At 35.2% G+C, this 27512-nt stretch overlaps 1 protein-coding gene across 13 annotated transcripts in view; it reads right to left on the bottom strand.

Annotated features, from left to right (window-relative positions):
• Window positions 1-27512, bottom strand: part of PTPRD (protein tyrosine phosphatase receptor type D) — a 2135645-nt gene that overhangs the window by 793580 nt on the left and 1314553 nt on the right. For all 13 annotated transcript variants that reach the window (XM_079926376.1, XM_079926379.1, XM_079926370.1 and 10 more), the window contains one exon: window positions 19292-19351. The gene's annotated coding sequence lies outside the window, so the exon portion shown is untranslated. The remainder of the gene's footprint in view (window positions 1-19291; window positions 19352-27512) is intronic.

The following is a 27512-nucleotide window of genomic DNA, read 5'->3' as shown; positions in this document are numbered from 1 at the left end:
CACCTCATCATTAAGAACTTATTAAGCTAATCCAGGAACCCCCTGGTAAATTCATCTTAGTAGAAGGAGGTTAAGGAATATGCTAAAGGTCACATTGTTGATAAATAGTGGACCAGAAATTCAAAACAAGGGAGTCCAAATCCAGAACTCATGTCTCCTCATATCACAACATTGGTCACAATTTTTTTTTTAATAGATCTTTATTGGGGTATAATTTCTTCACAATACTGTGTTAGTTTCTGTTGTACACCAAAGTGAATCAGCCATATGCATACATATGTCCCATATTGTCTCCCTTTTGAGCCTCCCTCCCATCCTCCCTATCCCACCCATCTAGGTCATCGCAAAGCACCGAGCCGATCTCCCTGTGCTATGCTGCTGCTTCCCACTAGCTAACTATTTTACATTTGGTAGTGTATATATGTTGATGCCACTCTCACTTCGCCCCAGCTTCCCCCTCCCACCCTGTGTCCTCAGGTCCACTCTCTGTGTCTACATCTTTATTCCTGCCCTGCAACTAAGTTCATCAGTATCATTTTTTTTTTTTACATTCCATATATATGCGTTAGCATAAGGTATTTGTTTTTTTTCTTTCTGACTTACTTCACTCTGTATGACAGACCCTAGTTCCATCTACCTCATTACAAATAACTCAATTGCATTTCCTTTTACAGCTGAGTAATATTCCATTGTATATATGTGCCACATCTTCTTTATCCATTCATCCGTTGATGGACACTTAGGTTGCTTCCATGTCTTGGCTATTGTAAATAGTGCTGCAATGAACATTGTGGTGCATGTCTCTTTTTGAATTATGTTTTTTTCAGAGTATATGCCCAGTAGTAGGATTGCTGGGTCATATGGTATCTGTCACACTTTTTAAAAATTTAAATGCCCATCTTCCCTATCAGGTTGTAACTTCTTTCCTATTTCCTTCACTAACCCCATAGTAATGCTCACCCATGTTTTAACACTGATGTTCTCAGCTTTTTAAATTCAATGCAAGATGGTATATTGCTTCCCATGCCATGTAGGGGGAGTTATCTTTCCATTTGATAACAATGACAAAAAAAAGAAACAAAGTGAAGTAAACTTAAGAAGAATAAAGATCCCAAATCATAAGATGCTGTCATTACAATATCCAATTGAAAAATAAAGAGAACCGTCCATTATTTTTGTCTACAAAAGACCAAAAATTGAATTTTATACTAACTTCACAGATGTTCTTGGGCTGTAACCAGATGCTGCATGAAACATGCTATTTTAATTACTGTAGTGATGGAACAGACAATTCTCATGGTCAAACGTCCCTTACTGAGTTTCATCTCATATTTTGGGGTTAAGGAAAGCAACCCTTCCTTGGAGAAGACTTTTATCTTAAACTCAGCTAACTGACTCTACCTTTGCTTTAGTCTCTAGAAGAAGACTGGGAAAACCACAGTCCATGGGCTAACTCTGGCCTACTACTTGTTTTTGTAAACAGTTTTATTGTTACACAGTCCTGTCTATTCATTTACATTTTTTACATGACCATTTGCATATAAAATGGCAGAGTTGACGACTTGCTGCAGAGTCTGTATGGCCTACAAAGTCTTAAAATATTTACTTACTATGTGGCTTTTTAAATACAAAAGAGGTGACTAAGGCTTGTTCTAGAAAGCTTAGACTGGCATTTACTTTTAGAGAATACCCTCTAAAAAGTACTGCTGCATACTACATTGCCCCGATTATTTATCAAATGAACAAGAGTCACTTTTTAACATCATCCATTATTATTATTACTATTATTTTTTTTGCGGTACGCGGGCCTCTCACTGTTGTGGCCTCTCCCATTGCGGAGCACAGGCTCCGGACGCGCAGGCTCAGCGGCCATGGCTCACGGGCCTAGCTGCTCCGCGGCATGTGGGATCTTCCTGGACCGGGGCATGAACCCGTGTCCCCTGCATTGACAGTCGGACTCTCAACCACTGCACCACCAGGGAAGCCCTATCCATTATTTTTTATCTCGCATATTTTACCTTAGTTTCTTTACGATTTTTTCTTTACATTTTTAGCAATTTAAAATTTATTTTATTTTGCTGTATTGCATGAATCTTCAAAGGCTACCTTAAGTTCTTTTGGACATAAAATGGCATAAAAATAAAATAAAATATCCCATTTTATTATACAAATTTTTTTTTCAAGTTGGCTCAAAGCATTTTTTTCTGAAAATGAAGTTGAATATAAATAAATGAATAAGTAAACAAGAAACTATTAAAAAAACTGTTCTTTTTACAGTGACTTAAATATTTCATTATTTTGTTTTTATGAGATACCTCCATATATGTTTTTCAACTCGATAAGCTTTAGAGGCATTAGTTTATTTTTTTCTTAACAGAAAAAGACCAAGAAGATACAATAGTTCATTTTTAATTTTATGCTTTACTTTGTGAGAGGAAGACAGCAATGCATTTACTATAAAGTTGCATAAGATGCAAAATCACTTACCTATTGAAAGTATTAAGTATCACATTTTTAAATTAAAATTTTATTTATTTTTTAGTTCTTTATTGATCTTGTGTAGGCAAACAGAATGAAAATTAATGCTTTCCTGTGTCTCTCCATAATAAAAAATGATATATTAAATTGGACATGTGCTCCATTTCATAAAATGTCATTTATTTAGAATATATGCTTCTATTATGGAAACAATGGCTGGATGTTATACATTACATATATGTGTGTGTGTGTGCATATATATATACATACACATACATATATATGAATTCATGTAAGTGTAAACCAATATGGATAATATTACATTGACCTAATTGAATGCTCCCATTTTGCCTAATACACTATTCTCTTAGCAAATCTTAGACCCCTCTTTTTCTTTAATTGTTCTCAATCCAAAACTTTCAATATTTCTAAAAATTTATTTCATTTATAGGATTAAAAAATATACCACAGATAATATATTAACAGGTCACATTAAAAAGAATACTAGAGAGGGCAGACAGCAGAAGCAAGAAGAACTACAATCCTGCAGCCTGTGGAACAAAAACCACATTCACAGAAAGATAGACAAGATGGAAAGGCAGAGGGCTATGTACCAGATGAAGGAACAAGATAAAACCCCAGAAAAACATCTAAATGAAGTGGAGATAGGCAACCTTCCAGAAAAAGAATTCAGAATAATGACAGTGAAGATGATCCAGGACCTCAGAAAAAGAAAGCAGGCAAAGACCAAGAAGATGCAAGAAATGTTTAACAAAGATCTAGAAGAATTAAAGAACAAACAAACAGAGATGAACAATGCAAAAACTGAAATGAAAACTACACTAGAAGGAATGAATAGCAGAATAACTGAGACAGAAGAACAGATAAGTGACCTGGAAGACAGAATGGTGGAATTCACTGCTTCAGAACAGAATAAAGAAAAAAGAGTGAAAAGAAATGAAGACAGCCTAAGAGACCTCTGGACAACATTAAACGCAACAACATTCGCATTACAGGGGTCCCAGAAGGAGAAGAGAGAGAGAAAGGATGAGAGAAAACATTTGAAGAGATTTTAGTTGAAAACTTCCCTAACACTGGAAAGGAAATAGCCACCCCAGTCCAAGAAGGGCAAAGAGTCCCATACAGGATAAACCCAAGGAGAAACACGTCAAGACACATAGTAATCAAATTAGCAAAAATTAAAGACGAAGAAAAATTATTGAAAGCAGCAAGGGAAAAATGACAAATAACATACAAGTGAACTCCCATAAGGTTAACAACTGATTTCTCAGCAGAAACTCTACAAGCCAGAAGGGAGTGGCATGATATACTTAAAGTTATGAAAGGGAAGAACGTACAACCAAGATTACTCTACCTGGCAAGGATCTATTCAGATTTGATGGAGAAATCAAAAGTTTTACAGACAACCGAAAGCTAAGAGAATTCAGCACCACCACACCAGCTCTACAACAAATGCTAAAGGAACTTCTCTCAGTGGGAAACACAAGAGAAGAAAAGGAACTACAAAACAAACCCAAAACAATTAAGAAAATGGTCATAGGAAGATACATTACCTTAAACGTGAATGGATTAAATGCTCCAACCAAAAGACACAGGCTTGCTGAATGGATACAGAAACAAGACCCATATATATGCTGTCTACAAGACACATATTTCAGACCTAGGGACACATGCAGACTGAAAGTGAGGGGATGGGAAAACATATTCCATGCAATGGAAATCAAATGAAAGCTGGAGTCGCAATACTCATATCAGATAAAATAGACTTTAAAATGAAGAATGTTACAAGAGACAAGGAAGGACACTACATAATAATGATCAAAGGATCAATCCAAGAAGAAGATATAACAATTTTGAATATATATGCACCCAACATAGGAGCACCTCAATACATAAGGAAACTGCTAACAGCTATAAAAGAGGAAATTGACAGTAACACAATAATAGTGGGGGAATTTAACACCTCACTTACACCAATGGACAGATCATCCAAACAGAAAATTAATAAGGAAACATAAGCTTTAAATGACACAATAGAACAAATAGATTTAATTGACATTTATAGGACATTCCATCCAAAAACAGCAGATTACACTTTCTTCCTAAGTGCACATGCAATATTCTCCAGGATAAATTACATCCTGGGTCACAAATTAAGGCTCAGTAAATTTAAGAAAACTGAAATCATATCAGGCATCTTTTCTGACCACAACGCTGTGAGATAAGAAATCAGTTACAGGGGGAAAAAAACGTAAAAAAACACAAACATAAAGCGGCTAAAAAATATGTTACTAAATAACCAAGAGATCACTGAGGAATTAAATAGGAAATAAAAAAATACCTAGAGACAAATGGCAATGAAAACACAATGACTCAAAACCTATGGGATGCAGCAAAAGCAGTTCTAACAGGGAAGTTTATAGCAATAGAAGTCTACCTCAAGAAACAAGAAAAATCTCAAATAAGCAACCTAATCTTACACTTAAAGGAACTAGAGAAAGAAGAACAAACAAAATCCAAAGTTAGTAGAAGGAAAGAAATCATGAAGATCAGAGCGGAAGTAAATGAAATAGAAACAAAGTAAACAATAGCAAAGATCAATACAACTAAAAGCTGGTTCTTTGAGAAGATAAATAAAATTGATAAACCATTAGCCAGACTCATCAAGAAAAAGAGGGAGAGGACTCAAATCAACAGAATTAGAAATGAAAAAGGAGAAGTCACGACAGCGCAGAAATACAAAGCTACCTAAGAGACTACTACAAGCAACTCCATGCCAATAAAATGGACAACCTGGAAGAAATGGACAAATTCTTAGAAAGGTATAACCTTCCAAGACTGAACCATGAAGAAATAGAAAATAGGAACCGACCAATCACAAGTAATGAAATTGAAACCGTGATTAAAAATGTTCCAACAAACAAAAGTCCAGGACCTGAAGACCTTCACAGGTGCATTCTATCAAACATTTAGAGAAGAGCTAACACCCATCCTTCTCAAAGTCTTCCAAAAAATTGCAGAGGAAGAAACACTCCCAAACTCATTCTATGAGGCCACCATCACCCTGATATCAAAACCAAAGATACTACAAAAAAAAAGAAAAATTACAGACCAATATCACTGATGAATATAGATGCAAAAATCCTCAACAAAATACTAGCAAATAGAATCCACCAACACATTAAAAGGATTATACACCATGATCAAGTGGGATTTATCCCAGTGATACAAGGATTCTTCAATATACACAAATCAATCAATGTGATACACCATATTAACAAATTGAAGAAAAAAAACCATATGGTCATCTCAATAGATGAAGAAAAAGCTTTTGACAAAATTCAACACCCATTATTGATAAAATCTCTCCAAAAAGTGGGCATAGAGGGAACCTACCTCAACATAATGAAGGCCATATATGACAAACCCACAGCAAACATCATTCTCAATGGTGAAAAACTGAAAGTAATTCCTCTAAGATCAGGAACAAGACAAGGATGTCCAGTCTCACCATGAGTATTCAACATAGTTTTGGAAGTCCTAGCCATGGCAATCAGAAAAGAAAAAGAAATAAAATGAATACAAATTGGAAAAGAAGAAGTAAAACTGTGACTGTTTGCAGATGACATGATATTATACATAGAGAATCCTAAAGATGCCACCAGAAAACTACCACTGCTAACCAATGAATCTGGTAAAATTGCAAGATACAAAATCAATGCACAGAAATCTCTTGCATCCCTATACACTAATGATGAAAAATCTGAAAGAGAAATTAAGGAAATACTCCCATTTACCATGCAACAAAAAGAATAAAATACCTAGGAATAAACCTACCTAGGGAGACAAAAGACCTGTATGCAGAAAACTATAAGATACTGATGAAAGAAATTAAAGATGATACCAACAGATGGAGAGATATACCATGTTCTTGGATTGGAAGAATCAATATTGTGAAAATGACTATACTACCCAAAGCAAGCTACAGATTCAATGCAATCCCTATCAAATTGCCAATGGCATTTTTTATAGAACTACAACAAAAAATCTTAAAATTTGTATGGAGATGCAAAAGACCCCGAATAGCAAAAGCAGTCTTGAGGGAAAAAAATGGAGCTGGACAAATCAGATTCCCTGACTTCAGACTATACTACAAAGCTACAGTAATCAAGACAATATGGTACTGGCACAAAAACAGAAATACAGATCAATGGAACAGGATACAAAGCCCAGAGATAAACCCACGCACCTATGGTCAACTAATCTATGACAAAGGAGGCGAGGATATACAATGAAGAAAAGACAGTCTCTTCAATAAGTGGTGCTTGGAGAACTGGACAGCTACATGTAAAAGAATGAAATTAGAACACTCCCTAACAGCATACATAAACATAAACTCAAAATGGATTAGAGACCTAAAGGTAAGACCGGACACTATAAAACTCTTAGAGGAAAACATAGGAAGAACACTCTTTGATATAAATCACAGAAAGATCTTTTTTGATCCACCTCCTAGAGTAATGGAAATAAAAACAAAAATAAACAAATGGGACCTAATGAAACTTCAAAGCTTTTGCACTGCCACGGAAACCGTAAACAAGATGAAAAGACAATCCTCAGAATAGAAGAAAATATTTGCAAACAAATCAATAAACAAAGGATTAATTCCAAAATATTTAAATAGCTCATGCAGCTCAATATTAAAAAAAAAAAAAAAAACTAATCCAAAAATGGGCAGAAGACCTAAATAGACATTTCTCCAAAGAAGATATACAGATTGCCAAGAAGCACATGAAAAGTTGCTCAACATCACTAATTATTAGAGAAATGCAAATCAAAACTACAATGAGGTATCACCTCACACCAGTTAGAATGGGCATCATCAGAAAATCCACAAACAACAAATACTGGAGAGGGTGTGGAGAAAAGGGAACCCTCCTGCACTGTTGGTGGGAATGTAAATTGATACAGCCACTATGGGGAACAGTATGCAGGTTCCTTAAAAAACTAAAAATATCATATGACTCAGCAATCCCACTACTAGGCATATACTCAAAGAAAACCATAATTCAAAAAGACACATGCACCCCTATGTTCATTGCAGCACTATTTACAATAGCCGGGTCATGGAAACAACCTAAATGCCCATCGACAGAGTAATGGATAAAGAAGCTGTGGTACATATATACAATGGAACATTACTCAGCCATAAAAAGGAATGAAACTGGGTCATTTGTAGAGACGTGGATGAATCTAGAGACTGTCATACAGAGTGAAGTAAGTCAGAAAGAGAAAAACAAATATCGTATATTAACGCATATATGTGGAACCTAGAAAAATGGTACAGATGAACTGGTTTGCAGGGCAGAAATTGAGACACAGTTGTAGAGAACAAACGTATGGACACCAAGGAGGGAAAGTGGTGGGGGTGGGGATGGTGGTGTGATGAATTGGGAGATTGGGATTGACATGTATACACTGATGTGTATAAAATGGATGACTAATCAGAACCTGCTGTATAAAAAAATAAAATTAAAAAAAAAATTTCTATCTTAACTTTTAAGCAACTCTAGGCCATATGCTCTCTGACTCTATACTAAGAGACCTTTTAGAATTTTTTCAGTGACCTTTTGGTTATTAATATATGGCAAGTATTTGGAAAGAAAATATAAATGCCAGGACTATATTCCACGTACTTTTCTTCAGTTTGGAGCTTAAAGTCGGATAATTCTATACTGCATTTTCCAATTAAAAAAATGAACTAGACTTACTGTGGTGATAATTTTGCAATACATACCAATATTGACTCATTATGTTGTATGCCTGAAATTAATATATGTCAATTATAATTTTATTTAAAAAGTGGAGCATCTGTCTATATGGATTTTGTTATGTTGCCAGTCAAATTATATCCCTCAGATATATGGTGTTATAAAATGTACAGCTATGTCTCCCCTCCTTCCTGTTTTCTGCCAGATTTAATGGAGATTCTTTTGTATTTTGCTTTTGAATTGAAAAACAAAAATTACCACACTTAAATGCCCAGGGGCTAGCTTTTGAGAGTCCACATTTAGAGACATTGTAAAAAGTTACTTTTACTCTGTGGGCTCAGAGCCTAGGTATGCCTGATTCAAAGAAAACTGAAACAACAACAAAGGCTCACAACAACAAAGGCTCAAACTTCCTGGTTAGTTTAATAACATATCATTATAAATACGCAGTCAGTGGCTTTAGGGAAACCCTTGTCTTGTCAACAGGAGCTGCAAGATTTGATGGCTCTGCCAGAAAGTACTGGGAGGAGTTGGTGTTTGTTGTTATTTTGCACACACCACGGATCCTGTGTGTTTTTATATATTTACTTATTTATGGCACTGAGGGATTAAAACAGAGTGAACCATAAAGGTTTTCTGGAAATTATTTTAAAGTTTTGCAGTTTAAAAGATGGTTATTTATTTATCCAAATAATAAATATGCCAAGCTCTAGTTATACAAGATTGGACCAAGGAATGCCCAAATAACATCAAAAACTAATTTTAAGTCATGTTTTTAGATTGTTCAGAAGAGTCTAACATTGAACTGAATTATGTCCCTGAAATCCATACCTAAAATGTTCATTAATGTTCTTGTTCAACATCACTGTAATGGATAAGATTCTTTGTCCTTCAAATTCTTACTTACATTAGACTTCACTGTGGCATCAATAAATAAGAAAAAAATAACAAAATAGAGTGGGCGGTTTGATTTAAGGGGAAAAGTCTTTAAACGAATCTTTGGTTTGCCTGCTCTTGCTACCTCATTAATTCTAAATGGTGTCAGTCAGTTGAGTCTAATAGCTGTGAGTGTTACTACCATGGTCAGTTCCAAATTATAGTATTGATTAATTGATTGTCTTCTTCCAGTTTTGAATTATATGAGTGCTGGCTCAGGCAGCTTGGCTTAGGGCCCAAACCTTATTTTCAACGGAAGGCAACAAGGAATTTCACTGTTTCACTGCTGTGGTTAAGTGGATGCTCAGAAAACCAAAAGCTTTGGAAAGGCAATTGGACAAAAAAGGAATGTACTAAATATAAAAATATGTACTTATTGATGGTCTTTCTCCAACCTAGAGAAACAAGCAGGAAGAGAGTAAGTCAAAATTTCATCATTTCTCAACCTCAGAGTTCCCAAACAGTCTTGAAACAACTGACTGGTGGATGAGAGTAAGAGGGTAGAAAGATGGTCAAGAATGATCATGAGCCAGCATTTGCACCTGCGGAATTAAGTCCATTCAGGAGAAGTGTGGTGATTGTGGTACTTTCAAACCAAGTACAACTTCAAGTGGATTATGGGCTTGGCTACATCATAGGTACAGCTATCCAGGAAAGCCTGCCACATTGTGGCACCAGCAGGGCAGTGGTGCCATGTTCTTAGAATAATATAAACATTACCAAGTTGAAAGACAATACATGAGGCACTCATCTTGCGTTAACTTTCTGCTTTAATGAGAAACATAAAATGGATGGGTGTATTTGTCATTGATTCTTGTGGAAAGGGAAAAGCTAAATGGGGCACTGAGAAGTTAATAACTTTCACAGATCCATAGCTTTGCGTTTGTTTGCTGCCAGATCAATTCCCTTTCCCTACAAAATCTGAAGGGAAAATTGGTATGGAATGGAGTATCTCTGATTATAAAATTATATTCACATTAAAATGTATTTATAATCATTATTGGTCTTTCTTTTCAATATGAACACAATTATACTTGATTTCACAGAGAATTAGAAAGAAGAACCTTCATGGACATATATACACTACCAAATGTAAAATAGATAGCTAGTGGGAAGCAGCCGCATAGCACAGGGAGATCAGCTCAGTGCTTTGTGACCACCTAGAGGGGTGGGATAGGGAGGGTGGGAGGGAGACGCAAGAGGGCGGAGATATGGGGATATATGTATATGTATAGCTGATTCACTTTGTTGTACAGCAGAAACTAACACACCATTGTAAAGCAATTATACTCCAATAAAGATGTTAAAAAAATAAATTAAGTAAAAAGAAAAAAAAAAAAGAAAAAGAAAGAAGAACATTTCTTCCTCAAGTAAAGGGAGTGATCCTGAAAAGAAAGGAAAATGATTCCAGGGGTCCTAAATTGTAAAGCTTTAAAATCAATGTTTAGACAAGACTGATAAATGGAAATTTATAAGTAGAGAAACAATTGTGAATATATGGAAAGCATGTATCACAAAGTCAAATATGCTGATGAAAATTAGAATTTTGTGGAAGCATTTGCTATAAGAAAGGGGAGAGAGACTGCAAGTAAATGTGTCAATGAGGAGAAATTAATCTTCTATGAGTGGTGCTAAATTCAAGATTATTAATGATTATACATATATGAAAAAATCCTTAGTAGAAGCAATGATGTAAGAGCCTCTTGGCATAGATCCTATAATGAAAGTTCATAGAATAAATATGCATAAAATATAAAAGTATATTAACTTTTCATGGCTGTCTCAATGATCTGTAGCAAAAATAGGTCTAGAGCTGGGAAAGTCATATATTCTTTACTTAACAAATATTATTATAGGTTACACCATTTGATAGGTGCTAAGGATACTTTTCAGTGGGGATAAAAACAAACAGCATGCTTTTAGGGTGAACTCACACCATGTATGATATTATAAATCTAGTGTATTAGCAACTTGAAACAATAAATGCATATCTTAGTAAACTTAAGTATTTAGGTGTTAACTTAAGTATAAAACTATATCCTTAGCCCCTTGTGGGCAGGATTCAAATATAATTCATCCTGGTATACTTAGCACCCAGCACAGAAACCCTAACACAAAATGGGTAGTCCACAGATATTTTTTGAAAGAAAGAATGCATTAGAATATAGCCTTTGAAATAACTTCCTCTCCAAAGCAATAAATAGTTTCCTTAAAGAAACATAGCAATAGTCACTAATAAAATATTATCAAATTTCAAGTGCTTGTGATCCAAAGCACATAAATATAGCTACTTTTCCCTCTCCCCCATGTCCTTTCCTCACCTGAATAAATTTGATTCACCCTTAGACTCAGACATCATGTTACTTCCTGAATAAGTGGTTCCTCACCTATCTGGACTAGATTAAGCAACCTTAACATGATCTCCAGTACTTCCCATATTTGGGAACTCTCCTGTAACTGTTTATTTAATTGACTATCCATCTTAGATAATGTCTGTCTTATCCCCCATTTGTGTCCCCTAGGCTCTAGCAAAGAGTTTCATACAGACAACTATTTGTTTTTTTCCAGATAGTATCATTCCTGACCTTTCTTTTCCATACCCCACATCTGGTTCGCTGGCAAATCCAAGTAGCTCTAATTTCAAAGCAATGCCTATCTAGAATTCAACCATTCCTCCCACTCCCAAAGCCTAACTTGGTCCAACTCTTGCCTGCATTATTGCAAGAGACTCTGTGCTAGTATACCCGCCACTTCCCCTGTTTCAATTAGTTAGTTCTCAACCCAGAAGCCAGAAAGATCGTCTTAAAATATAAGACTAAACATGTCATTTTTCTGTTCAAAACCTTCAGTGAGATATCATCTCATATAGAACAAAAGTTAAAGTTCTTACTAGGAGATATGAGGGTCTTCCTTTCTTATCACTTCAGCTATGCTGGCCTTCTTGCTGTTGCTCAGTTCAAGTAAGCTTCCCCCCAGCAAGCAGGTATAGCAGGTGTAGCCGTTATACCTCCTATTTCCCCTGTCTAGAATGGTCTCCCGCCAGTATCTACATGACTAACTCTTCTACTTTCTTGAGAGTTTTACTCAGAAATCATCTCTCAGTCCAAAATTTCTAAAATTTCAATATTCTCCTAACCTGATACTTTAATTTTCCTTCCCTGCTTTTGTTTCCTATTAGTGCTGATTCTGAGTCTGATATTCAGCAGGTAGAGTAAACTTCCCTTCTGAGAGGCCTCATGTCAATTTGATGAGTAGGTGCTCATTTATGCTGGTTGTTAAATATTTTAAACCTCACCCCTGCTCTTCACTATCTAATATACTCTATACCTCAATTATTTCTCTTTACCATCTACCTCCCCTACTCTAACATAAAATATTTTTGTTCAACACTGTATCACCAGCATCTGTGGAGCACCCGGTCTACTGTAAGGTACTCTAGCTGTATGCCCCAATTTTCGCCTATGCATGTTTCTACCTTAAAAGGTACTATAAAACATTGTTACACTTATTTCTTTCATGTTGTCTCTGCAGTAAGTCGTAAACTGCTTGAGGGCAGGTTTCACTTTTTCTTTTCATCTTTGTATTTCAATCATCTAGGGCACTGACTGGTTAATAAATATTCAGTGAATAGAAGAAAGAAGAAATGACTTTGTGCATACCCACAATTACTCATGTAAGATAAATTATTACAACTGTTATTACGCCTACCTACTTTTTAAAAAATAAATTTATTTTTATTTATTTACTTTTGGCTGTGTTGGGTCTTTGTTGCTGTGTGCGGGCTTTCTCTAGTTGCGGGGAGCGGGGGCTACTCTTCATTGTGGTGTACGGGCTTCTCATTGTGGTGGTTTCTCTTGCTGTGGTGCACAGGCTCTAGGCACGTGGGCTTCAGTAGTTGTGGCTCGCAAGCTCTAGAGTACAGGCTCAGTAGTTGTGGCACACGGGCTTAGTTGCTCCGTGGCATGTGGCATCTTCCCGGACCAGGGCTCAAACCCGTGTCCCCTGCACTGGCAGGCAGATTCTTAACGACTGTGCCACTGGGGAAGTCCCATGCCTACCTACTTTCAATGAAGATAAAATTAACTTAGATTGGTACAAATATAACCTTGTAAATTTTATAGGTCTAATGTATAAAAATTTATCTGTCTCAAGGATTTTTAGGAGCATAATCCTGTGCTCGAGGAGAAAACATTATATAGACAATCTTTTTTTGACATTTCTATGGTTTTAAATTGCAGTAATATGAAAATCTCAAGTAAACTGTAGACAGCTGTCTCAAACCAAAGATATTACATAGGAAATTTCATAATTCCATTCTATAACTACAGGCGATTTCTGATCTTTTAAAATATGATTTAAAAAATATGATTCTGCATAGGAAAATCTGGGATCAGATTCAAAAGTCTTTTTTTTTTTTTTTAAGTTTGGAACCCCTTCATGTGCTCAAGATTTAAAAAAAAAATGAGATTTTTATAAAAAGTATCTTTAGGCCATCCACCACCAAAACAATTAACCCCTAAAATATTTTTTAATAAATTATATAAGATCATACAAGGCATGTTTATCAAATGTACAAAAGATTGTCTTAACAATTCTTATAAACTTAGGACCCAAAACGATACTTACTGCCCATTTTACAGAACACTCCCCTCCTTATATGACCCTGTTTTGTTACTTCCCTTCCTATACATTGCCCCTGACCCAGGCAACTATCCCCCTGTTCAACGTAGTCCATTCTAGGCACTCCTGTCTTCATCCCATTGAATGTTTGAGAAATAGGTCAGGTACTAGCACAAACTTGCATAATTTAGAAATACAGAGCCAAATGCAATGGGTATAGTTTAGTTCCCAGATCCTGGAGATCTCAAAAAAAAAACAGAAACCACAAAACAAACAAACAAAACAACCTCACAGCCTTTTATACATCCTTCTTGAACTTAACTTCTGGGTAATCCTTTATAACTGAGTCTCCAAGCCCATTCCTTTGGACAGCAGATGTCAGCTATCAGGCACCAAAATTTAGTATTTCAGACAACCTCAAAATGCTACCCTGATATTTCATTACCCATCTTTCTACAGCCTATAAATAGGAAAATAGTGGAAGAAAATGAGACAGTTAAATGTGAACACAGGGATTTGACACCTAAGAAGTTTCTCAGTGTACTACTGTGATTGTTCTAGTTCTACACTTGAACACCTATGATTGAATTTGATTAAAATTATTCATTCAGTCATTTATTTCTAGAGAGGGACATCTAAATTTGCATAAATATAATGTTGGATGATTTGACCATTAAGTTCACTGGGAGTTACAGGTCAACTTCTATTTACAGCTCTACTCAGCTGTTAAATACCATTCATTTTCTCCTAACCTTCTTTACTTAGGGAAATTTTTCTTTCTTGTCTTGATTTAAATATATATAATATATTCTCCTAAAGACCACCCTCATTTAGAGGAAAAAAATGTAAGGCAGGATTTTTTTTTTTTTTTAATTAAGACTTTATCTTCTTTTTTTTTTTTTTTTTTTTTTTTTTGCGGTACGCACAGGCTCAGCGGCCATGGCTGACGGGCCCAGGTGCTCCACGGCATGTGGGATCTTTCTGGACCGGGGCACGAACCCGTGTCCCCTGCATCGGCAGGTGGACTCTCAACCACTGTGCCACCAGGGAAGCCCAAGACTTTATCTTTTAAGAGCAACTTAAAGTTCACAGCAAAATTGAAGGGACCTAACCATTTTCAGCTTCTATTTCTAGAAGAGAATTGATGAATATGACCAAAACTAGAAGATGTATACTTTATATTGATTAATATATAGCATTTTTAGGGAGAAATATGCTATAATCTGTGTAACTATCTTACAATTTATTTTATACTACTTGTTTTATTTTTAGTCATTATGAACTAAATTTAGACTTAAAATCTTTTTTTTTAATCATCATCACTTTCTTGAGCAACTCAAATAACCCAAAGTAGTAATGTTTTTGATGTTTATGGTGATGATGATAGCAAATATGTTTAATCCTGTCAATCTTGCCTTAAACATGATAAAAATAATCCAATTTAAAAACAGGTGTGAACCCCTTATTTACAGTAGTCCATGTGAAAATCAGCATTAGGCTTTAGTTGTTTCATAAGGGCAACTGAAATCATGCAAAAGGCACAGTTAATTTAAAAAGCCAAAAGCACAATGGTCAGATGAAGAGATAATAGTGTTTCCACGTACTTATGGTAGCACCCAGGTAACATGTGTCACACTGTGTTTAATTCTAGGCATCAACCTGAAACATTTTATTGATATGCTAGGAGAAGGTATCACAGGATGAAATATCGGAAACTCACGTCGTAAAAAGAATGGATGAAGTAGGTATGGATATTTTACACAGAAAACAGAAGACTAAAGGAAGAAATAAAGACAGGTATATTTTTGCATCAATATGAAGAAGACTTTTCTTGCAGTTGGAGCTACCCAGTAATGAAAATGAGGTTTATGTATAGTTTTAATCACTGACTGGCTGACGGTGTGTCATGGGGAAGTTTCCTATGGAGTAGGAGACTGAATTATGTGAACTTCCCTCGTCTTTGTCTCAATTTTTCTTTCCTTTTCTTTTTTTTCTTTTTAATTAAAAAGATAATATGGTTTTCAAAGCATAGTTAAAAAAACAAAACAAAACAAAAAAGAACCTGAGTCACAGATATTCTACCAAATATCTTTTTGATCTTGGGCAGCCCATTTTTCTTCTCTGGGTCTAAATTTATCATGTACAAAGCATGGCCTGGAGTCTTTAAAGTATATTTTAGTTCTGATGTTCTCTAACCATACAAATGTAGACATTGAATTAAACTCTAAGTCTATTCATGGTGCAGAATCACTACAATTATGGAGCTGGAAAGCAGTTAGAGCTGGAAAGCATTTAGTCAACCCCCATACACACCATTAGATTATACATATCATAGTTCCTAAATTGTCTTGCTAGTAAATCCTTGGAATAAGCCTTTCTTTTTAATGCTATGTGTATAATATGAACATTTTGGTTATTACCGCTGAATAAAAAAAGTAACTCTCTCAAGCAGAAATGCCCAGAAAACATCCTGCTGAGCTTTCTTCTTCTGGCCATACAGTCTGCATACACAATTAACCTTCCCTTAATTAGATTAACTTGTTCTCTATCTGAGACTGTCAAGTTAATACTGTAATCAAAAAACTATAATAGAGACCTGAATATGTCCCTGCTGTGTATAATGTTAATTACTTCTTCACTCAGAATAACTGAAATCAGGCTCACTTAATGGGATGCCTTAGTTAGCAGATCTGCTTTATTTCTCTAAAATAGTGCTAGTCAGAACTTTATAAACAACTCTTAAAATCACCTAAAAAAAAACATAGTATTTCTGACTTTCTTAACTGATGCAATTCCAAGAATTGACTAAAATTGCAGAAGGTTACTATTCGTTATATGAAAATATTTATAGGCATTGGCATTGGTCCTTATATTAAAACATGATACGGCACGGCAAATATTCAAATGTTATCATTAACAAGAAACTAAATTGCACTTGCCAAAATTAGCACAACATTTGGATATAGAACCCACAGTAATATCAGGTTCACCCCACATATCTGTGAATTTCCAAATTCAGACATTTTAACAGTTTCTTGCTAGCGTTAGCTTAATCCAACTATGAAAAGTGACACAATTACATGAAGAAGAAAGCTCATTTAACCAAATTGACTAAACTTGGTCAATGGCCCTAAGGCAAAGTGTTTTAAACCTTTAGTTACAGAATAGTGTATTTATCATTAACAGTATTTTATATATCTCATAATGTTCTCAATCAATCACTTATTAAGTATCCATGATGTCAAGGCAGTCTTTCAGCCACCGTGAGGAGTATAAACATGAGTAAAAAGACACAGATGCTCCTTTCAAAAAGTTTACAACCCAGGCACTTAAGGAGGAACTGGCAGGAGAGTGGAAGCCTCGTGCTTTTGCCATCTAGTAAGATGGTTTTAGTTCTCTCAACTCAGAGCAATCAAGGACCATGTCAAAACATAGTGGCCTTGTTGTCTCTGGAGTTCTACTGGGTTAGAATTCTGATACTACTACCACTTGTATGACATTGGGTAAGATATTTAGTTTCTCCAATTCTCAGGTCCTTCATCCTAACGGGGAGATAATTAGAGTACTAATCTCAGAAGTATAATGTGAAAAGTAAATGAAATAGGTGTGCAAATTGCTTTGCACATAATATGCACAGCAAAAACAAAGGTTAAATATATTTAAGAGATACATTAAATAAGAAAGCTGTCTTTTCTTTGGCAAGAAGTTAAATATTTTGCAAAGTATTGGATTTAGATGCCTGCAATCAAGACTGATTATATAACATTCACAGACTAGAAAGGGAAATAAGAATTTCTAACACAGTGCCCTGAAACAACACTGTGAGCGAGCTTAGATAAATGAAGGGGAAGACAATTTGGTAAATACTGATCAAATATAATGCCCTAAAGAAAGTGTACTGGGCTTCACCTTTTAATAGAATTGATTTGTCCTGAAGAAGCAATGTCATAAATGGAGGTATATTTGAAATACTTCGGTCGGCACTAGATCAGACAGCAGTAGAACTTAAAAGAAAATAGGAACATCACTTCTATTATTAGTTTTATGAGAATAAGTAACTTGGATTTCCAAACAACTGGTTTTTAAATTAACTCTGGAATATAACATGCTCAGAAGATGGGAACTGATCTATACAAATTGCTGAACCATAAAAGCAGAATTATTAGTATCATAAGAGAGTCATGAACAAAGACACATGGGAGTTCAGAAGAAGAATAAGACATCATTTTGACGAGGAGTATCCAAGAAAGCTTTAGGGTAAAAGTGAGCTGAATCTTAATGTATAAAATAGAAACCAAAGGGGAAACAGGCTGAAAGCCTGAAATTAAATTTCCTACAATCTCCATCTCTCATTTGTTTGTTTAATCCTCATCTTATTTGACTTCAATGGCATCTTGGTTTCTGAAGGATCTTTGTGTACCTTTTCTATATACAGATACATGCTTTACCTTAGAGTCATAAGAAGTATCAACCCCAAAATGAAGTTAAAAGGAAATATGGGACGTGGCATCCTGTCCTTTAAATTGGGAATACAACATTTTTAGCAGATAAGAGTATTTGAGCATGCTAAGGAACTTCTAAACTTTGTAAACTTCATTTAAAAAATTTGCATTTAGAAACAACAATTAAAAACCATTAAGTTTATTTTATAAGTCATAACATATTTATACTAGATAATAGTTTTAAGTGGTGAGCCAACAGATCAAATATCTTAGCAAGCATAGGAATTATTTATTTCAAAGAATTATAATTTTAAGATTAGACACACACTGTGAAGCTGCAATGAAAAAAGGTACTTGGTAGAGAATTTTATCAAAAAGTATGAGAGATGAATGATTATATTAGAGAGAGGATATGTAAGGTAACAAAGCTGTGTTAATAGCAAAGTTTTGTTGGAAGGTAGTGAAAATTGATAACCTGCAGTTGTTTAACAGAGATTAGACAGTTAAAATTTTGTTAATCTATTTGCTAATTTGTTTTCTCACTTTATTCCCTCATTAACAATAAATAGCTTTGTAGCTCCAGAAGAACCAAAATAAAGTATATAGGCGAGACCACTGCCAAGGGCTAATAATTTCATGGCAGCAGCAGCTAAATTCAATCAACATTTAAATCTTATAGGCATCTGCTGCTCCAGATCAAAACATTAACCCATTGTTAGATTTCTCACATACTCATGACTAACACCATCTATAATTCAGAACTGAAAAATAAATCTGTCATTGACAGATTTTTTCCTAGTTGTTCCACTGTTTTGAGTGTGTTGTAATTTTATTTATAAAAGAAAAAAAAACAACTCAGTCTTAGTATATTTTATAAGAGGAATATCAAGTGAATATAATATAATGTTTGAATATTTCATCCAACCAAACCAATATTTGTTGAGTGCCAACTACATATCAGGCATTTTATCAGGGTGCTACGACCCTAGGAAGAAAAGGAGTTAAGATGTGTTGTAGACTTACCTTGTGTTAGCCACTGTATGTGTTTTCAGACACAGTCCTTGGCCTCAAGAAGCTCAAAACCTAATTAGAAAAATAGAAATAAAAATTATTTAAAAAAATATTTCAAACACTAAGTTGTCTTCAACATATCATATTTTCACCATTCTTTTTTTTTTTAGGGGAGATTGAGATAGAGGAGAAAAAACAAGAGGGTTAATGAGAAGCTGGTATCAATTTTATGTCATACAAACTTTAACTGAAAGAGTGAAATACCAACTCAATATGGAATGTTCTTTTGTCCACATGATGGAAAGCAAAGGATATTGAACATTCCTTACAATTCTGAATTGGGATTATAATGTCTAACATAAAATGGTTAAATTAGCTTCTTACAACATCTATTTCATCAAGTCTAATGAATGTCATAGCTTGTTGCTTCCTGAAATTACATAATACTTTCAAATTTCCCATCCTCTGGTCTTTGTGGAGCTGGATGCTGCCAAAGTTCTTAAGGGGATCACTTAAACCATAGCAGCCAAGATAAAGCAAATCCTTGTCTCCCTATTGATCCTGGGACTAACTCACATGGAAGAATTCTAAATCTTATCAGAATTACATTTATGGAAAATAATCTCATTATTAATTTTTCAAAACTCATACTCTGAAACATGTAAAAAAGCACTTTGTCTTAATTCCTTAATAGAATTTAGAATGTCTTAATTATTCCTGTTTGTTTTTAGAATTATTTCCTTCTGTCCAGACAACCTTCTTCTCAACTCTTTTTCACATGTTCAACTCTTGTTTCTCCTTCAATTCCCAGGGAAGTTGTCATCTCAGGCAGAAAGCCTTCCTTGACATCGTGCTTCCTCCAAGTTTCACTTCAATGTATTTTTTAGATGCTCCAACAGCTCTGTGTACTTCCTTATCACGTTACCTTGTGTCACAGAAACTGGCTAGTTGTTTAGAAAACTGTTTGCCTTTTCCTCTTGTTACAGAGCCGGGCTATGTTCTTTCAGATAGATGTGAGATGTGACTGAATTCTTCACAAGGGAATACAGCCAAATATAAATCATGCCACAATCAGTCCTGGCCTTAAAACATCTCATACATGATCCTTTATTCTGTGTTCCTATCTGCAGGTAGAATCCCTGAGGACCTACAGAAGAAAGATCCCTAAGAAGGAAAGAGCCTTGTCCTTCAGTCACATCTTTTAGGATCACCTCTCACCTCCACTAATAAAGTCTATTCACACTAAGAGTGTTACAAAAATGACTATCCATCACCTGGCCCTGACTAGAAACATCTACTGGCACTGGAGTTTCAGGTAAATGAGAATCAAACTTTGGTTCTTTTTTTATTGAAGTTTAGTTGATATACAATGTTATATAAGTTATAGGTGTACAATGTAGTGATTCACAATTTTTAAAGGTTAGATTCCATTCATAGTTATTATGGAATATTGGCTATATTCCTGTGTTGTACAATATCTCCTTGTAGCTTATTTTATACTTAATAGTTTGTACCTCTTAATCCCCTACCCCTATAGTGTCCCTCTCCCACTTCCTCTCCCCACTGGTAAACACTAATTTGTTCTCTATATCTGTGAGTCTATTTCTTTTTTGCTATCTGCATTAGTTTGTTGTAGTTTTTAGATTTCACATATAAAGTGATATCATGCAGTATTTGTCTTTCTCTGTCTGACTTATTCCACTCAGCATAATACCTTCAAAGCCCATCCCTGTTGTTGCAAATGGCAAAATTTCCTTCTTTTTTATGATTGAGTAGTAGTCCATTGTGTGTGTGTGTGTGTGTGTGTGTGTGTATACCACATCTTAACAAATAACTTAAAATTTTATATGGAAACACAAAAGACCCAAAATGGCCAAGACAAAATTGAGAAAGAAGACAGAGCTGAAGGAATCATGTTCCCTGACTTCAGACTATACTACAAAGCTATAGTCCTCAAAACAGTATGGTACTTGCACACAAACAGATCAATGGAACCAAATAGAGAGCTCAGAAATACATGCACACACTATGGTCAATTAATCTATGACAAAGGAGGCAAGAATATAAAATGGAGAAAAGACAGTCTCTTCAATAAATGGTGTTCGGAAAACTGGACAGCTACATGTAAAAGAAAAAAAATAGAACATTCTCTAATGCCATATACAAAAACAAACTCAAAATGGATTAAAGATGTAAATGTAAGACAAGATGTTATAAAAATTTACAGGAAAACATAGGCAGAACACTCTGACATAAATCACAGAAAAAAAATTTTTTTTGATCTCTCTCCTAAAGCAAAGGAAATAAAAGCAAAAATAAACAAACGGGACCTAATTAAATTTAAAAGCTTTTTGCATATCAAAGGAAACCACTGACAAATGAATAGACAACCTACTGAATGGGAGAAAATATTTGCAAATGATACGATCGAAAAGTGGTTAATATCCAAAATATAGAAACAGCTCATACAATTCAACATCAAAAAATAAAAACAAACAAACCAAAACCCTGATCAAAAAAGGGGGCAAAAGACTGGAATAGACATTTTTCCAAAAGAGGACATGCAGATACCCAACAGGCACATGAAAAGATGCTCAACATCAATAATCATCAGGGAAATGCAATCAAAACCACAATGAGATATCATCTCACACCTGTCAGATCGGCTGCCATCAAAAAGAACACAAGTGGGACTTCCCTGGTGGTCCAGTGGTTAGGACTCTGCCTTTCCACTGCAGCGGGCACAGGTTTGATCCCTGGTCAGGGAACCAAGATCCCACAAGCCACGCAGTACTGCCAAAAAAAAAAAAAAAAAAACTGTTGGTGGGAATGTAAATTGGTGCAGCCACTGTGGAAAACAGTATGAAGGCTTCTCAAAAGACTAAAAATAGAAGTAACTGTCATCCAGCAATTCTAATCAAAAGTGTATAACCAAAAGAAACAAAAACAATAATTCAAAAAGATATATGCACCCCAATGTACATAACAGCATTATTTACAATTGCCAAGATACGGAAGCAACCTAAATGTTCATCAACAGATGGATAAATTTTAGTTCTCTGAGCGATTAAAATGGTGGGTATTACAGCACTTAGCCTACAAAGACTGTGATTATTTAATCTGTTTGACCTCCCCCATTGGATTATAAGCTATAGTACTCCCACAGAAACTGGTTTTGTTTTGTTCTAGGTTGCAGCTGGAACATAGTATATGGCACATGATGACCATCTCTCTCTATTTTTTTAATAACTTCAATTTTATATGATAAAATGTACCATGAAGATTTCATAGGAAATATTATTGCAAATACAGTTTTCCCTTTGGGCGTGGGGGGATGCAAGGCTTCTTTTGGCACAGTCTTCAAAGTACCTTTTGGTAAAAACCTTAAAGGTAGAATCTGATTTTGCTTTGGAGTTCAAAGCAAGTGACAACATTGAAACATTTTTTGCAAAACTGCTTTTGTAGGCTTCTATTTGCAGTTTTGGGTAGAATGGTGAGAGCATTTGCAAAACGTTAGTCAGAAATAACAGACTCAAAAACTCCCTACTGTAGTTGCAGTGATTTGGAATGTCCTTCAAACTGCCACTGGGGATTTATCGCCAATGGAGAGAAAATGAAAGATAATTTTCTTTCTTTTTCAAAACAATAACCAATCACAGCACCCAAGACCTTCTGCTCTTCTCATAGTACAATGAAATAGCTTTTGAATTTCAGACAAAAATAGACACACCTGACAAGCAATATCAAGCCTTAGTCAGCAAGCAACCATGTACTTATTGCCAACCCATCTCTTTCTCACCTTTCTTCTACAGCTAAAAACACTATATACACTGACTCCTTTCGGGAAGCCACCTGTTTGAGGCCACTTCCCAAAGGGCTCTCCATAAATTTCACCCATCTGTCTCTTTACTATTGTCCACTTACAGGTTAAATTTAGTCCTGTTTGGCAGAACCTAACTTTCAGACGCATACTTCCTTTACTTTCAGCCCTGTTTAAGTGAGGAAAATATAGAGATGGTCAGATCTCCCTGCTTCTTTTCTGAAGAATTAAGAGGAAGCTTTTCCTGCTAGACATGCAACTGCATTGCTTTTTAACCTGAAGTAAAAATCCTCAGGCACTATTCTGCAACTCACTTAGATTATTGCTTAACGGCACTGTTAGGCTATATTTTATGATAGCTTTAATACATTTGTAGTTCACTCACATCAATGTTAATATATCATTTACCTTGGTAAAGCACTTGTCTCTTGAGTGTCAGGCAAATGCACCATTGGATCTGCCAACTGAAGCCATTTCTTAGGGATTTTACAGACATGAATGCAACTCTTCTTCTTCTCAGACCACTCCAAAGCTACCTTTCCTTTCTGACTACAAATATCAACCTAATCACCAGTTGATCTAGTAGAGGAGACAACAGAAAGTATGTAACGCCAGCCCAGAATAGAAAACATTCAATTCTTTCTAAGTCATGCTTCATGTTTAGGTCAACTGAATTTCCTACATGTGGCCAAAGTGCAAATTATTAAGTCTCAATTTTGTTTCCTTTCTGAAGACTAAGGATAAGATGGATCATAAATTCCTCTAAGTGGGAGAAAATGGATTTTTGGCAATTGATTTCACCAAGTAAGCACACCCTCCAGCTCACAGAACATGCCTGATACGGGTGAGAGGATGAAGCACACAAGAAGAGAACTGGTGTAAAGGCATGGATTCTTTCATCTCTATGCTCTCTGCCAAAGTTCTAACTAATTGTTGCAGCTGAGGAAGCTGTAAGAGCTAAAGTCAATAACTTTCAATAGCAGAACTGTCCATGGTGAGGTATAATCTCGGCTGATATACTTTTAGTAGTTACAGATGTTCACTGGAAATTGTTCTAAGAACTTTTGAAGGTTTCCATTTACTTTGGACATAACCCCAGTTTTTTGTTCCCCCCACAGAAATAAGAAACATCTCATAAATAGCCTTTCCTCTAGTGTGTTTCACATTGGAAGAATATCATCTTTTATTTTTTAAACAGAGTTAGCTAAAGTCAAATCATGTTATTTTACATTCTGACACATAAAAAAATACTTTGGATTTCCTCACTGTAATTTTTATCTTTGCTATATGGCATCCCTTCTGTTATAATGTGAAAATTCCAAGTTTCATTAATGACTCATGACTCTATCTTATGTAATAGGCATATTTTAATTAAAATACTTCAAACTTTAAGAAGGCATTTTAACAGAAAGATGGAGTTGAATTTATATGCTCTTTTTACAACTCTATTTAAATTTTCAAAAAGTTTACTTCATATGAAGATCTTTTCTTCTGTCAACTCTATCCTAAAACACCAAAAAAATCCTGATTATCAAAATAGCATGCCATTTTAAAACAGTTCCTACATTAGCACAAGTAGCTGTGACCCTTTAAAGTGGTTTAAAATTACATATTAAAGAGATTTCAATTGGCGTTTTCATTCACTTTTATTTGGAATCGCTTGCACATGTTTTTCTTTAGTCCCATTTTTCATGGATTCAAGTTTGTATTAGATAAGCAATACTAGGTAAGCAAACAGCCAGAAAAAAAATAAAATTTGAAATACCTAAAGGTAACTGTTCAAAATTATCAAATTTGTTTTTTCACATGCAGACTGTAGAATAGAAAATCAGTTTAGATCAGGAAGAGAGTATGTTTTAAAGTTTTGTTTTGTCAAACATGTCAGACACCCTAAGTAACATATTTTTGACCCTTCCTCCTCTCCTTCTCTTTTTTATTTTGTTCCCTTTCTACTGTAAATATTTAGTAGATTGAGTGATTTGGAACTTTGTTAATTGAACAGAAAAATCCTACCTTAAACCACATTGCAATTAACATAGAAACTTAGGAAAAATATTCTACAATAAAGAAGGTTACTGGAGTATAAGATTTTCATAACACATATGGCAGGATATACAAACTGGGATAACAAATGTGCATCTCATCACTAAAGAATGAGAGGTTTTTTTTCTTTTTTAACATCTTTATTGGAGTATGATTGCTTTACAATGGTGTGTTAATTTCTGCTTTATAACAAAGTGAATCAGTTATACATACCACATATGTTCCCATATCTCTTCCCTCTTGCGTCTCCCTCCCTCCCACCCTCCCTATCCCACCCCTCTAGGTGGTCACAAACCACCGAGCTAATCTCGCTGTGCTATGCAGCTGCTTCCCACTAGCTATCTATTTTATGTTTGGTAGTGTATATATGTCCATGCCACTCTCTCACTTTGTCACAGCTTACCTTTCCCCCTCCCCATATCCTCAAGTCCATTCTCTAGTAGGTCTGTGTCTTTATTCCCGTCTTACCCCTAGGTTTTACATGACCTTTTTTTTTTTTCTTAGATTCCATATATATGTGTTCGCATACAGTATTTTTTTTTCTCTTTCTGACTTACTTCACTCTGTATGACAGACTCTAGGTCCATCCACCTCACTACAAATATCTCAATTTTGTTTCTTTTTATTGCTGAGTAATATTCCATTGTATATATGTGCCACATCTTCTTTATCCATTAATCCGATGATGGACACTTAGGTTGCTTCCATGTCCTGGCTATTGTAAATAGAGCTGCAATGAACATTTTGGGACATGACTCTTTTTGAATTATGGTTTTCTCAGTGTATACGCCCAGTAGTGGGATTGCTGGGTTGTATGGTAGTTCTGTTTTTAGTTTTTTTAGGAACCTCCATACTGTTCTCCATAGTGGCTGTATCAATTTACATTCCCACCAACAGTGCAAGAGTGTTCCCTTTTCTCCACACCCTCTCCAGCATTTATTATTTCTAGATTTTTTGATGATGGCCATTCTGACTGGTGTGAGATGATATCTCATTGTAGTTTTGATTTGCATTTCTCTAATGATTAATGATGTTGAGCATTCTTTCATGTGTTTGTTGGTAATCTGTATATCTTCTTTGGAGAAATGTCTATTTAGGTCTTCTGCCCATTTTTGGATTGGGTTGTTTGTTTTTTTAATATTGAGCTGCATGAGCTGTTTATATTTTTGGAGATTAATCCTTTGTCCATTGATTCGTTTGCAAATATTTTCTCCCATTCTGAGGGTTGTCTTTTCATCTTGTTTGTAGTTTCCTTTGCTGTGCAAAAACTTTTAAGCTTCATTAGATCCCGTTTGCTTATTTTTGTTTTTATTTCCATTACTCTAGGAGGTGGATCAAAAAAGATCTTTCTGTGATTTATGTCAAAGAGTGTTCTTCCTACGTTTTCCTCTAAGAGTTTTATAGTGTCCAGTCTTAACATTTATGTCTCTAATCCATTTTGAATTTATTTTTGTGTATGGTGTTAGGGAGTGTTCTAATTTCATTCTTTTACATGTAGCTGTCCAGTTTTCCCAGCACCACTTATTGAAGAGGCTGTCTTTTCTCCACTGTATATTCTTGCCTCCTTTATCAAAGATAAGGTGACCATATGTGCATGGGTTTATGTCTGGGCTTTCTATCCTGTTCCATTGATCTATATTTCTGTTTTTGTGCCAGTACCATACTGTCTTGATTACTGTAGCTTTGTAGTATAGTCTGAAGTCAGGGAGACTGATTCCTCCAGCTCCAGTTCTCAAGATTGCTTTGGTTAAGAATGAGAGTTTTTTTGACTGTGCGTTTCCACATGGTCTCTTTAAAAAAACACGCAGGAGTTTTTGAAAGCCCAAGTACTTTCTAAATTATTATTTTTTAACTCAAGGTACAGTGCACTTATAGAAAAGTGCATAAGGAATGAATCATACAAAAGCTAACACCAGGCAAACACCACCTGGCTCAAAATATAGAACATTTCTACGGCTACAGCAACCTCATGCTCCCTCACAATCCCATTTCCCCCTCTTCATCAAAGGTAAACAAACATTATCTTGATTTCTAACCCTATAGTTTAGAGCTGCCTTGAACATTATATAAATATAATCATATATTACATATTGCTTTGTGTCTGGCTTCTTTATTCACCATTATGCTCATTGGTTTCATTCATGTTGCAATTTGTCAAAAATCATTTGAATGTACCACACTTTCTATATCCATTCTATTGTTATTGAACATTGGGTCATTTCTAGTTTAGAGCAATTATAATTAATGCTGCAATAAACATCCTTGTAAAATATTTCTTGGTACACATGTTGTATATAATGAGGAGTGGAACTGCTGGATCATCTGGTACATACATGTTCAACTTCAGTAGATAATGCCAAACTGTTTCCC

This window comes from Stenella coeruleoalba, assembly GCF_951394435.1.
Source record: "Stenella coeruleoalba genome assembly, chromosome: 7".
NCBI classification, from domain to species: Eukaryota; Metazoa; Chordata; class Mammalia; order Artiodactyla; family Delphinidae; genus Stenella; species Stenella coeruleoalba.
The sequence above is the reverse complement of the archived record's forward strand: the minus strand, read 5'-3'. Positions and strand labels throughout refer to the sequence as shown.